This window comes from Gavialis gangeticus, unplaced genomic scaffold, assembly GCF_001723915.1.
Source record: "Gavialis gangeticus isolate Ggan-Ray unplaced genomic scaffold, GavGan_comp1, whole genome shotgun sequence".
Taxonomy (NCBI): domain Eukaryota; kingdom Metazoa; phylum Chordata; order Crocodylia; family Gavialidae; genus Gavialis; species Gavialis gangeticus.
Window position 1 is genome coordinate 82,639,928 of NW_017729022.1, and position 12,994 is coordinate 82,652,921.

Below are 12,994 nucleotides of genomic sequence, written 5' to 3' on the forward strand. Positions count from 1 at the left end.
ATTTCTAACACATCTTCTACCTACATCTACCACCTCAAAATGTTTCCATTCCCTCCCCCTTCAAACTGACAAGGTGGTACTTTCTCTTCATGAACTGGATCCTTCTCTCTCACTCTGCAGGCAGTGTGTTTCCATCTCATGAAATAAGATTTCTCCTTCCTTATTCTCTGCAAATCGTGTTTTCCTTGTTCTGAGAGAATTTGCTGCCTCCAGAAATGGATTTTTTTTTGCTGCCATTGATTGCATTTACACTCTGAAATCTCAATCCTATCTTGTTTCGAAGCCCATTGACAGCATCACATTTAGTCAAAGGGAAGACCATGGAGAGAGAAAGCTTAATCCTTCAGCCAAGTGTAAAGAACAGACCTTTGGCACTCTTCCCCCCACACATACTCCCATTTATGTTGGTGGGAGCCTGCATCACACATTTCAAGCCATTCAATGTTATTTTCTAGGCAGTTTCCTCCACACTAAATCCCTGATGGAAGTCATGCCTGTAAAACAAAGCGACTTCTCTGTATCTTCTTCTTTAGGGCTGACTGAGTGGATGCAACTCATCCATATGAAGAGAAAGGGACTCAACCGCAAGTGTGGGAGTTCAAGGATGGGAGCTGGTAGAGATAAAGCTATGGCCTTGCATAACAAAAAGAAAAAAGAACATTACACTAATACATACCAGGAGTGACCAGGAATAATGGTCACAAGCTGGCAGAGGGTAGATTTAGGCTAGATATCAGGAGGCGCTACTTCATGGTCAGGGCAGCTAGGATCTGGAACCAACTTCCAAGAGAAGTGGTGCTGGCTCCTACCCTGGGGGTCTTTAAGAGGAGGCTAGATGTACACCTTGCTGGGGTAGTTTGACACCAGTACTCTTTCCTGCCATGGCAGGGGGTTGGACTCGATGATCTGCTCAGGTCCCTTCCGACCCTAGAAACTATGTCAGGGAGAGTGGATGTTGGGGCTGGTTCAGGCAATGCTGCTAAACATATAGAATAGGCTTCTTGGGGGGAGGGGGGGAGGTGTTGAGCAGGGCAGGGCAGCAGAAAAAGGATGTTGGGCAACCGTTGATCCTTCCAAATCATGGTAGGTGCATGAGAGATCACCCACACCTTCAATGCATATGCCTAGGCAGGAGTTTTGGAGGAGTGGAGGCTGCCCAAACCTTCCATCCCCCCTTTAGACCACTGAGACAGAATACAAAGGCCAGACTGAGTCCAGACATTTGGTGCTCCCATGGCTGTATCTGTATAAGTGTCTAAGATGGATTCTACCACTGAACCACAGGGGACTCCAAAAAAGGGATGTCCTGTATTGCAAACACCAGGTTGAAAAGCAACAGGATATTCCACAGCCAGGTGACAGCTCCTGAGGCAGTAAATAGTTCCTTATGGGCATCCAGGCAGCCTGTGAATGGCTTAATTGCCCAGGGCTGTAGTGGGTAGGACAGGGCGTCAATTAGCAGCACAGGTATAGTCCTGTACTCCCTCCATCTTGATGGTGGGAAGGCCAGCAGCAAACTCTTCCCTGCTCCAGCACTTTGTGGAGGCTGAAGTTTCTGAATAATCTGGCATTGAGCACCTTGTCCAACTAGCTGGCACTGATGAACGTGAAACAGCCATGGTCCACTGCCATCTACATGACAACCTAGAAAAAGCCCTTTCGTTTGATAAAACCCTGGCTGAGGTATGCAGGGAAAAGGGTGGTAAAGTGTGGATCTTGTCAAAGGGCCCACCCACACTGTAGCTCAGGAACCTCATGCAGGCAAAACTTGCTATGACATCCCATGGGTCAGCAAGACGTAAAATCTGTGGTACTGTCACTCATGTGGTCACCAGGCACACCTACCACACTGCTGATCCTGCCATATATATTTGCCAATGCCAGACTGGTTAACCACAGGACTGGAAGCTTTCACAGTGTAATGGCAATGTGTTTTCCCATGGTTCAGGGGCCTCCATCCTGATAGTTTGCTATTCAAGGCTGGGGACCAGCTCAGTGAAGATTTTCACACAGGTTGCCTGGGACATACAGAATTTTATCCACCGCTGCTTTTCATCCGAGGTCGCCAGGATGATCTGCTCCCATCAGTTGCTGGTCAACTTCCAGATATGATGCTCTATGGTTTGGAGGAGTTTTGCAGTAGAGGCGCACTGATACATCAGTCCAATATCAGACTGGCACTGATATCAAGAAAATTGTCTATATCAGAAATCAGCCTGATGTGGCTGATAAATGGCCCGTGCGTGCGTACAGATGCAGTGCACCACACAGGCAGTGAGGAGCACAGCCAGGCCGCTTGGAGAGCTGTGTGCAGCTGGTAAGTCTGTTGTGGTGGAAGGGGAGGAAGGCAGGGGTGCAGATCGAGGCCCCCACAGTGAGAAGGGTGTGTCGCTGGGGCTGGGGCAGGAGTAGGTGCTGCCCAGCTGGGGTAGGACAGGGCCATGGCTCGTCCAGGGGGCATGGCTCCTGCCGCTGTGCGTAGCTCATTTGGCGGCTCATCCACTCGTCCAGCAGCTTCCACCGCTGCCCCTGCTGCTCGTCTGGGAAGGGCACGAGGGTGGGGGGTGGGGAGGGTGACCCCAGATCTGCACAGGGCAGGCGGTGCTAGGAGGCAGGCTATGGGGTGGCTATGGCAATTTTTGGGGTGGCTGCAGCCCTCCTCTGTAGCCCCCTCCCAGCACCTCCGCTGCCTGCCCAGCACTGCCCTGGTACCAGCTCCAGCCCACAGCTGCAGCCCACCCAGCCTGCACCCCACACAGATCCAGGGCACACACCATCCCCGCCCCCCGTACCCTCCCAGGGTATGCGCAGCAGCAAGAGCCCCACCCAATGAGCCATAGCTCCATCCCACACCCTGCCTTCCCCAGCTGGGCAGTGCCTGCCCCAGCCCCACTCCCTCCCTCACCACAGGGGGCTTGATCTGCCCCCCACACCCCTTCCCTCCCCCCTCCTTTTCCACCACAACAGACTTACCAGCTGCATGCAGCTGTATTGGAAATCAGATTGGTATTGGTTGATATGCCTCCTTAAAAATCAGCTATTGGTACCAGCCACAAAAATCTCTATCGGTGCATCCGCAGTTTACAGCCATCACCTCTTCAGAGTGGGAGTGCTGGCAGAGAGGAAGAGCCAGAGATGGTCAAGGATGTGGCTTTCTGTGGTTGCCAGCAAGTGCCTGGCTGTCATTCCTGTTCAAGTTAGAGGGCCAAAGCCAAATTAGCCTCCATAAGCTGCAGGAGGTGCCTTGAACACAACATCCAGGTCGTGATCTCCCAAAGCTGGACATTTATGGCCTGAAAGGCCAGGAGCCAATATGAATCCGTTCTACATTCTTGGTAGTAGCAGCAAGCTAGCAGTGGTAGCCATAGGTGGCAACTGTTACTTCCATCACAATTTGATCAGTCACTCCCACTTAGCCAACCATCCAATCACTGCTCTCCTCTATGCTTCGGAATCCCCAAGAACTTCTGAAGACTAGACCACAGTGAGCCGGCCCACCCAGCCCCAGCCTAGTCCTGGCACTTAAAAAAAAGCCCCGCACTCACCGGCAGCATGAGCAGTGACTGGGGCCTCTGGGCGCTCATGGTAGAGGCTGCCTGCACAGCGTGAGGCAGTGGGGGGCAGTCGGGAACCTTTCCCCACCCCCACCCCCCCGCTTGGCACCTATGCAGCAGCTGCCCCATGGCACAGGTGCAGTGCAGCTTTGCTGTCTGGGAGCTAGGGCTGCTGGGGTTGAGAGGTGCCGGGCTCTGGCTGACTGCCGGAGCCGCCCCAGCTCCCAGACAGCTCCTGCGGGTGGGGGGGAAGATCTGGGAACAGGGACCGGGGGGGGCGTGACTCTTCCACATGGCCCCAGAGCCCCCTCAGCGACTGCTGCAGCTGGTGCAGGGCCTTTTTTTTGTTTGTTTTAAATTGCTGGGAAGATGGGGCCGGGCAGGGCAGCCATCAGGGGAAGGGCCAAATGGGTGGGGGGCAATTGGGGAGCGCGGGTTGTGCAGGGGGCCTCTGCCAGGAGACCCCAGTGCCCCCACAGCCCCTGCTGCAGCCTGTGAGTGTGAGGCTTTAAAAAGTACAAGGAGGCTGGGACCAGGTGGGTGATGGGGCCGGGCAGGGCAGCCATGGGGGCTTCTCCCGCAGCTCCCCTGGCTGTGCCTGCCTCTGCCCCGGCGGGGCTAGCCACTGGAGTTATGCCTTGCTGCCGCTTGCCCAGCCGGCATGGGGGGGGGGTGCACAATGCAGGCGCAGCTCGCTCTGGGCAGCAGCAGGACATAGCCCCCACTCCCTGCACTGCCGTGCCCACCCCACTCCTTGAGCAATGCCACCCCCACTCTGGCTGGGCAGCTGGTCCCAGCCTCAATCCCTCCCACAACCCCAACAGACTTACGAGCTGGAGGCAGCTGCCAGCTGCCTGTTTAGTCTGTGGCAGAATCTCTGAATTGGCCAAATCTTTTCCAAGTAGATTCAGATGCTTTGAATTGATTCGGAGTTTTTACTTGGTTTCCTGATTCAATTCAGTGTTTCGGTCCCCAAGTCTAACTAAATCTCCTCCAAATTGAATCAGCTACCGATGCTTCACACAGCCCTAATAATAACCTCCAGTCATTGAGAACCTTGCTACCTTAAACTTGCCTGTTCAGTATCTGCACTGAATAAGAACGCAACCTTCCTCCACAGTCATGGCAGAGTCCCTAGAAACATCAACTACTTTGAGCCAGCTGTATGTACTTTCTGATTGGGTTTATCACCCATACCACAGAAATATCCAGCTCCAAGCAATTCAAGAGGCTAGAGAATCATAAAATCCTACACTGCTTTGACATCCAGTTATTTACAGGATCTTTTTTGCATCCAACAGAAAAGAGGTCAACTCAGTCACCTCTGCTGTCAGCACCTGGAATTTCCTTGTGGTAATCCATGGCTTAGAATGCCTCCCTATCACCTTCTGCCTTTGAAACATTTCCTTACTGCTGTTGAAGTCTAACCAAATGGCTCCAGGTTACACTCAACGATTTTGACCAAGTCTCATTATTGACTAAACACCATTTTAGTTTGTCCTCTTGGGCAGTGTAGTCCATGCTCATATAAAAAGGCAGGACAGTCCTACCTTTTTTGGCTTGTGTGTAACACACCTATGTACTTTGGTGGCAGGGATGAGAGCTGGTAGAGATGATAAAGCTATGGCCTTGAATAACAAAAAGAAAAAAAATGTGGCAGGCCAGTTGGATTCATTTCTTCAAGCCTTTTAAATCTTGGTCACCTTGCTTTGATCACAGCATATGCTCACTTTCGAGAAAAAAGGTCTCTTTGACCAGAAAAATTATTTCCTACTTCCATCAGCAGTTTTACCATATACCTCTTCCATCCTTCACCTTCTCATAACCAACTATGGAATTATCTATTTTGTATCACAATAGGCAAAGATAACCACTGCACACCTGGCATCTAGCTGTTTAAACATTTTAGAAGAGTTTTGCTAGGCCAAGGTAGGCAAGGCGGCAGGAAGTTAATTTTATTTTAGCCTTTACACATGTAAAACTTATTGGAAGAAAGTAAAGAACAAAATCAAAGAAACAGAGTGAACTAAGTATTATTGGACTAAATAAATGTTTGATTAACAGTTTTCTACAGAGTTGATACAAAAGTTGAACAAAATCATGAATAAAATCCAAGACATGAGGAAGAACAACCAGAGACTTAATATTAAGAGCATTAAAGTTGCTACAGACTCCTTTTTAATCTCTCCTTTTTTTCCTGGGGAACACTTAGCAGCTTGATTCAATGCAGGAGAGCAATCAACATTGGATGTGGTAATTGCTCCCACATGCTGAGACCAAGATAACACTATAACACCACTGGGCTTCCTCTCATTTTAATTTTGAGGATCATGACCAAACAGATCATTTCCAAAAACATCATCCCCAAAAGCCATGCCCTGAGTAATTCCTGAAGTGCGAACCTTTGGTTCCTGTTATTTTCCTTCCAGTTTGTCAGTTCCCACAGCCATCTTATGACTTTGTACTTTGTTAAAAAAAGCCTGACAATCGAGCTGTGATTGTTCTATGACTAGTCTGAAAACAGCACCCAAGCAATGTGAACTCTGACCTCCACAGGCCAACAAGAAGAATCAGAAGAAGAGTTTTCCCAGAAGAGGGGCAAATTCAAGGTCCAAGAGTGGCTAATTTGGTTGCACAGGGTGCCAGCAACCAAAGACAGAAATGCAACTTCCTACTCACTCCTGTTCTCTTCTTTAACACCTTTATACACCTTTGGGGGGGAAGTTTGTCTTGTCCTGTTTCAAGAGTCTGGAAAATAATTTCCTCATTAGAACTTGAGATCTGCCAACTAAGATTGACTTTCCACCAACAAGACATCCACTGCAATCTGAAAGACTTTCAAGAAAAGTTATAAAAAAAAAATTAGATTATACCAGGGATTGTAGAGAACCATTCTGTTTAGTGCCTGTCTAGTAATACACAAGATATGCTCTGATAGCACAAGTTATCGATACAGTCATGTAAAGTGGATACAAGTGGAGAGAGAACCTTTCTGAGATTTCCACCAGGGCATTGGGGAGCAGAGGTCATTCTTTCTTAAGTTTGTGAACCATGGGACTGATAAAGGTCGTGCAAAAGATTCTTTCCTTTAACTTCTGCATTTTGCTTTAGGGGTTTCCTTCTTTACCACTCAGAGGGCATTGCTAAATAAGCAGTTTAGCATGATCACACCTGAAGTTCTTATTTTATTTTTAGTGACTGAGCATACGGCTAAAAACTTGTCATGTTTCCCTTTTCATTCTCAATTGGCCTCTTCAGTAGCTGGACAGTGGGCATTCCTTCATGTTCTTTTCAGACATCAGGTCAAGCATTAAGCAAGATCTTTTCCTTTCCAGCCCTCATTAACAAGCTTTCATTACTCCTATCAAGCGACTTCTCATTTTTTGAGAAACATCTGGCATTAATAGTGCTGATGCTTTTAGTTATTCATTAAAATGTGGCCTTCTCCTTTCTTTGTAGATTTCATAGTGGAACTGGAAGTTTAAATCTGCTTGTAGGAGTATATCAGAGTGAAGCACTTCAATCATTTCTTCAAAGTGCTCAGTTTGTGCTACACTGAAGATCTCATTAGCATAAAGAGACTACAAATTTAACAAGCTGAAGTCTGTTTTTCAGGGAGTTATGACATAAATCGATCTTTCCTATTTTGGAAGGATGGATCCAAAAGATACATTGCCTGCTCTGGAATGAAACTGATGTGAAGAGTTGTTAGGTGGCCTAGAATAAGGACTTAAGTAACCATGGCTACATTTCAATGACAATGGCATGGAAAGCACGTCACTTGCTGGATCAAACTCAATATTCCACTCCTTTACTTTAAAGAGTCATTTAATCTTTCAAACTCGAAAGAACTCGATTTTCTGCATTTTGAGATGTGCGCAAGAATCCTGCCTCACTAATTCTTGACAATGCATATGCTTACTTTAGAGGAATTCTGTTATAATTACTTAACTCTATTCAGAGAACGACTTGTTTCAGAAGCCATCTGAATCTGGCACATTCCCAGGAAAGACACTGCTTCACATCCACCCCCCATCTTGCACACACAAGCGCAACTTCAAGTTTCCCTAATACCTAATCATGTCCTCTTCAGGGCTTCATCCTTGTCGGCACTCCACTTTACAGTTTGACCCTGAGGGCTTTGTGAGAGTTAGAATTTTCCTTGTAAACCAGGCACACAACAGACACCTGCATATAATTCCCATCCCTCTAGCATCACCACCCTGAAAGCCTGAGTTTTACTGAGTGTCCTTTCAGAGATCTAGGACTCAACTGCAGCCCACTCTAGCTCCTCAGTCTTTCTACTCCCGTTGACAACGGACCAGCGAGAGAACCCCAGCTTGAGAAGATCCAGTCCATAAGTAGCTCTGTCCTCTTTTCACAAGTGGCCTCCTGAGCAGCTTCAAATCCTGGCCAGGTAATCAGTTGCTTAACTCCATCTCTGCCCTTCATCCCCAACTTAATGCCACAGAGACCAGAGAAAAATTGATTCTCCTGCCCTACAGCCAGCATGCTGCTCTACAAAGGACCCATTTGAGTGAAGGATCTGCAAGGCTGCAGCCTCTTGATGTGTTTTCCACTAATGGATGTATGGATTTCCCCTAACACTGCCTGGGTATCCCAGATTTGGATGGAGCTACGCTATGAATATAAAGAGCATAATGAAGTTTACACTACAAATAGTGTTTGCAGATTGATCTAGACACATAATAAGTAATCTGTCACATTAGCACATGAGAACAAAGAAATACGTGGCAATCAATGTGCACTATCACCCATTTTGCTTCCCGACAGCAGCTTTCATGTTTCCTACAGTTAGAAAGACACCCAGTGAGTTCACAGTGAAGACTAAACCCAAGTTAATCAGCTTTCTCTACAACCCTATCAAATGTTCAGTCCATTCCCCCAGAAATTTCTAGACTTGAACAAACCAGATCTCCTAAGAGATCACATATCTACCCACTGTGTTCCTCAACACCCAGTAACTAGCTACTTTCACCAAAGACTCCACTTTTCCTATTTCCACCTGACTTGCAGATTTTTCTGCAACATTAATATTGTTTTCTAATGGGTTCAAATTAGAAGGTGGCAATGGGAACATTACAGTTCTTCATAGCTGTAAATAACAACCTCATCTTTTTATATTAAAAATGAACCTTTCAAATATTTAATGCAAAATTAATTTAATTTGGGGGCTTTAATTCTCTCAGCAGGGGGACACCTTCTCAAAAACCCAATTTGAACAGATGAAATATATATTTTCAAATGGAAACTCAGTTGGGTTTCTTTTTAAAGTGTTGTTTTTCTTGTGTCCCTGCATGAAAATAAATCTCAGAGAGAGAATTTCTGGTCAGGGTTGGCTTACACACAACTATAGAAACAAGGGCAATGACAAGAAAACCCCAAACCTAAAGCAATGTTCATCCTGTTGCAGCAAAAGAACCCCAAGTCAGGTAATTTAGAAACTAAAACACCTTAAAATCCCTGATTCTCTATACATTATGGTATGGAAATAAGCACAGGGTTGATGCTGTAGACCAGGGAACAGGGCAAATGCTGAATTGATGTGTCACCCATTCGAAGAGTATAAACACCCCATGCAGTATTCCAAGTCCTCAGCAAGTTAAATCAGACCCAGAAAATAAAAGCCATTTAGAGGGGAAAAAAATCACCGAATTAGGAAGCTGAGGGGGGAAAAAAGAGCACATCACTAAATAAGCATTCTGTGTGGTTAATCTGGCTACAAGAGAGAGCATTAGCAGCTCTGAATGAGCGAAAATTAAACTCCTGCCATTCCAGGAGCTGTCAATCTTCAGGTTCATACAAGGCAGAAAATGCATCCTTCAATTCCCTCTTCCATGGCAGACTAATTACATGCATTTCTCTCCTAGCAAACACACAGTTGAACTAGGCTTCCATTATACTGGAATGTGGTCCAGATAGCTATGGGTGCAGACGCTCACTCAGTTTCCCCACAGCAGTAGACTCCCAAACCTGATGCCAAGAGGACAGGTAACACCTCTGGAAAGGACTGGCAGATTACTTGCTAGGAACTGAGCAGGCTTTGAAGGCCATACTGCTACCTCTCCTTCCCAAGTCATGGTCCAAGCATGTTTCTAGCACACCACAGATCAAAATTTTCTGCTGTAATTGTTCTAAAGACTGAAGGATGTAATTTCTCTGCCTGTCACTGGCAATCTTCCAGCTCTTATCCATAGGTGAGCAAATTCCAGGTCTTACCTGCAGGCCAACCCTCTGCCACTCATTCTCCCTACCTCTCAGTTTTCTATAGGCCACTTAAACTAATTCCCCTTCAATCAAGTAGTTCACCAGACAGGCTTGTTTGCACCAGAGCATTTGCTAAGGGAAAAACTGGCATAGGATTTTCTGCACTTTTTGCCACTTTTTGTTCCTAGATCTTTCTAGGCAGCAAGAAGTTGCCCTTTTCCTTTTTCTCCTCTTCCCAAATAGCCAGATCACGTCTGAAAGGGACACAGAGGTGAACTCCAGATGCCCTGTTTGCTGGGGATGCAACGAATGCATAGGTGATGGGGCATGTGCCCCATTTCTGTGCCGCCAGCGGCATGCAGGGCTGCAGCCCAGCTGAAGCAGGGGTGGCAGCAACAGCACGACTTCTGTGTTGATGGTGGAGTGAGGGGCTGCAGACTGGCCAGAGCCAGCACCCAGGAGCAGTGGGGGCAGTGGTGCAGAGTTGTGCCCCCCACCATAAACACTTACATGTCATCTATGAATGACTATCTACTCTGCTCTTTTTGCAGCACTACTAGACACAAAAAAGCCTACCTCCATCTGCTCTCCCACCTTCAGCAGGTTCCTGAGGAGGAACTGGGGAAGAATCTACAGGAGAGAGATCACTTCCTTCATTCTCAAGCATCAAAACCCCACATAGTATTCCAGCCCTCAACAAGTTAAATTTTAAGTAGGCACCTTGCAGTCACCATGAAAATACAGAGCAAGGAGTTGGAAGGGGAGCAGACAGGCTCAGACTTGCTTCCGCTCCACCTCAGACAAATGACAAGACTCCCTTGCTGCTGCTGATAATGCAATACCAGGCAATCTGTTACTATGAAGCATCATCAGAATATCTGCATCTTTCATACCACAAATGTAATGAGTTCGACACACTCAGCTGAACCTGTGGTACTAGACCAGCTTCCCCTCCCTCTCACAGGGAGCTGTCACTTTGCTGTTTGGAACAGGCAGCTTCCCTTGATAAGGCAGCTCTTTCCTGGAAAGGGGAGATAGAGCTGCCTTATCTCAGAGGAAACAAAAAAAAGGTCACTCTCTGCTAAGTGGCAAGGTTCTCACCTTGAAAACCTTTCCCTTGACTAGTACAGAACACCCAAGGTTGTGAAACTTTTAATCAGATGCCTGCATAATTACTAAATCATTATTAATTATATCAGACAGCAGAGACCTCGGAGGAAAGGCAAAGCAAACAAAGGGCCCAATGAAGTCTCCTCCGTTGTTGGAAAAAATTGGTAATTAAAAGTCATGAGTGCACTGAAGAGTGAGGGAGCGGCATCATAGTCAGCGTTCAGGACGCAGGAGTGACTCGCATGTTAAGGAGCAGCCTCGTCTCCCTAGGGAAATTACAGGGCATTGCTTTACAAAAAGCAGCCAGCATGGAAATGAAAGAGCAGTCCTGGTGTAACTCATAGTTTTATTCATGCAAGGAGATCAACCCTGGCTATGGGGCCCCTTCAAGATATCCCCTTCACATGCTTATGGCTTCTCCAGAGCCCCCTCTCACCTCCCCTGACCATTTGAACTCCCACCCTGTAAGGAGCAAGGCAGAAAGAGGGACTCATCTCTACCCTCCCCAGGCTACTCATCACCGACTGAATGGTTATTTGGAGCAATCCTTGCACTCAGGACTTCTGCTATACAACCACATGGTAAAATGCTTAGCGTAGGCTGATGACTGCAGAATAGTTTCTTCCCTGTCCAAGTCAGGTTGGATCAGAGGGACAGAGTAAGTCTACCCAGAGGTCTTTTCTGCCCAAGTGCCGGGGGGCTGGACCCGATGACCTGTAAACTCCCTTTCAGCCCCTAAAAATTATGAAACAACCCTTCCAGGATTATACTACTGCCCACACAAGATGGCCTCTACAGGAAGAGATACCAACTAGAACAGGGGCGGGCAATTATTTTGGGCAGAGGTCCGCTTACTGAGTTTTGGCAAGCCATTGAGGGCCACATGACAGGCAGCTCAGGGCAGATAAATATTAATTTAGTAATTTTTTTTAAGGACCCTACGGACCAGACAGACTGGCCTGGTGGGCTGCATCCGGGCCCCTGGTCACATTTTGCCCACCCCTGAACCAGAGACACTCTAACAGCACGAAAGCCATATAAGTCTCTAGGAAACACCAAAATCATGTTTCTGTAGGGGACAAAACAGTTTCACAGACCCAGAGAGATGTCAGTAAATGAGAGAAATTTCTTTCTTATGTTGTATTTAATAGTTGATTTGAAAGGACTATGCAGGTCTACATCATAGATTCATAGATGTTTGGGTCGGAAGGGACCAAAGTAGATCATCAAGTCTGACCTCCTGCCCTGGGCAGAAAAGAGCACTAGGGTTAGATGACCGCAGCCAGGTTCTAGCCTCCTCTTAAAGACCCTGAAGGTAGAGGAGAGTGCCACCTCCCTTGGAAGCCCATTACAGATTCTGGCAACCCTTACCATAAGGTGCATACTTAGCCTACTTGTGAGCTACAACCCCTCCTGAAAACCATCGTAAGACCTGTTTAACAGTAATCAATTCACCTCAGACCAAAGTCTGTTTGACTGACAACTCAGATGAACTTCCTCTTAGTAATTCCTGCAGACAAGTGCTACATGAACAGAACTCGCCCAAAAAAGACTGTAGAGAAGAATTGTAACAAGCATCTCTGCTGGTCAATACATGAAAGATAAGGAACTTGATGCCACTTTAAGCAAAGTGATACGCACTTTCCCCATCTCATAGCACTGAAACACCAAAAGCAGGTTGCTGATGAAAGCTGATACATTAAATATGTGTGTGTGCCATCACTTGTGGGGATCAACAAGTCACACTTAGACCCACGATACAGACAGGCAATCTATTCAAAGAGAAATAATGCCAAGCATTAAAAAAAGCCTTCAGGGAAAAACAAGTAAATAAGACTCTGGCAAGAAATGCCACGAGTTGTATTCAACCTGAGTTGAATGCTAAGCAGGAGCTTTTTTCCAACAGACGGTGATATAGTAAATATACAGGAGCTCACATGCAGACTCAACTCTCACAATGTACACACACTGGGAGGTGTGAAACACTAGAAACCTAGGGAGGAATCAGACTGTAACCAGCAGAGATCAAAACCAAGAGACATTTTCTACTCCACTGCTCACAATACAAAAAAAAAAAAAAAAAAAAAAAAAAAAAAAAAAAA

General features: G+C 46.7%; 1 protein-coding gene across 1 annotated transcript in view; it reads right to left on the bottom strand.

The window, feature by feature from the left end:
• WASHC1 (WASH complex subunit 1) overlaps nt 1–12,994 on the bottom strand; it is a 74,147-nt gene that overhangs the window by 34,374 nt on the left and 26,779 nt on the right. The gene's annotated exons all lie outside the window — the stretch shown is intronic.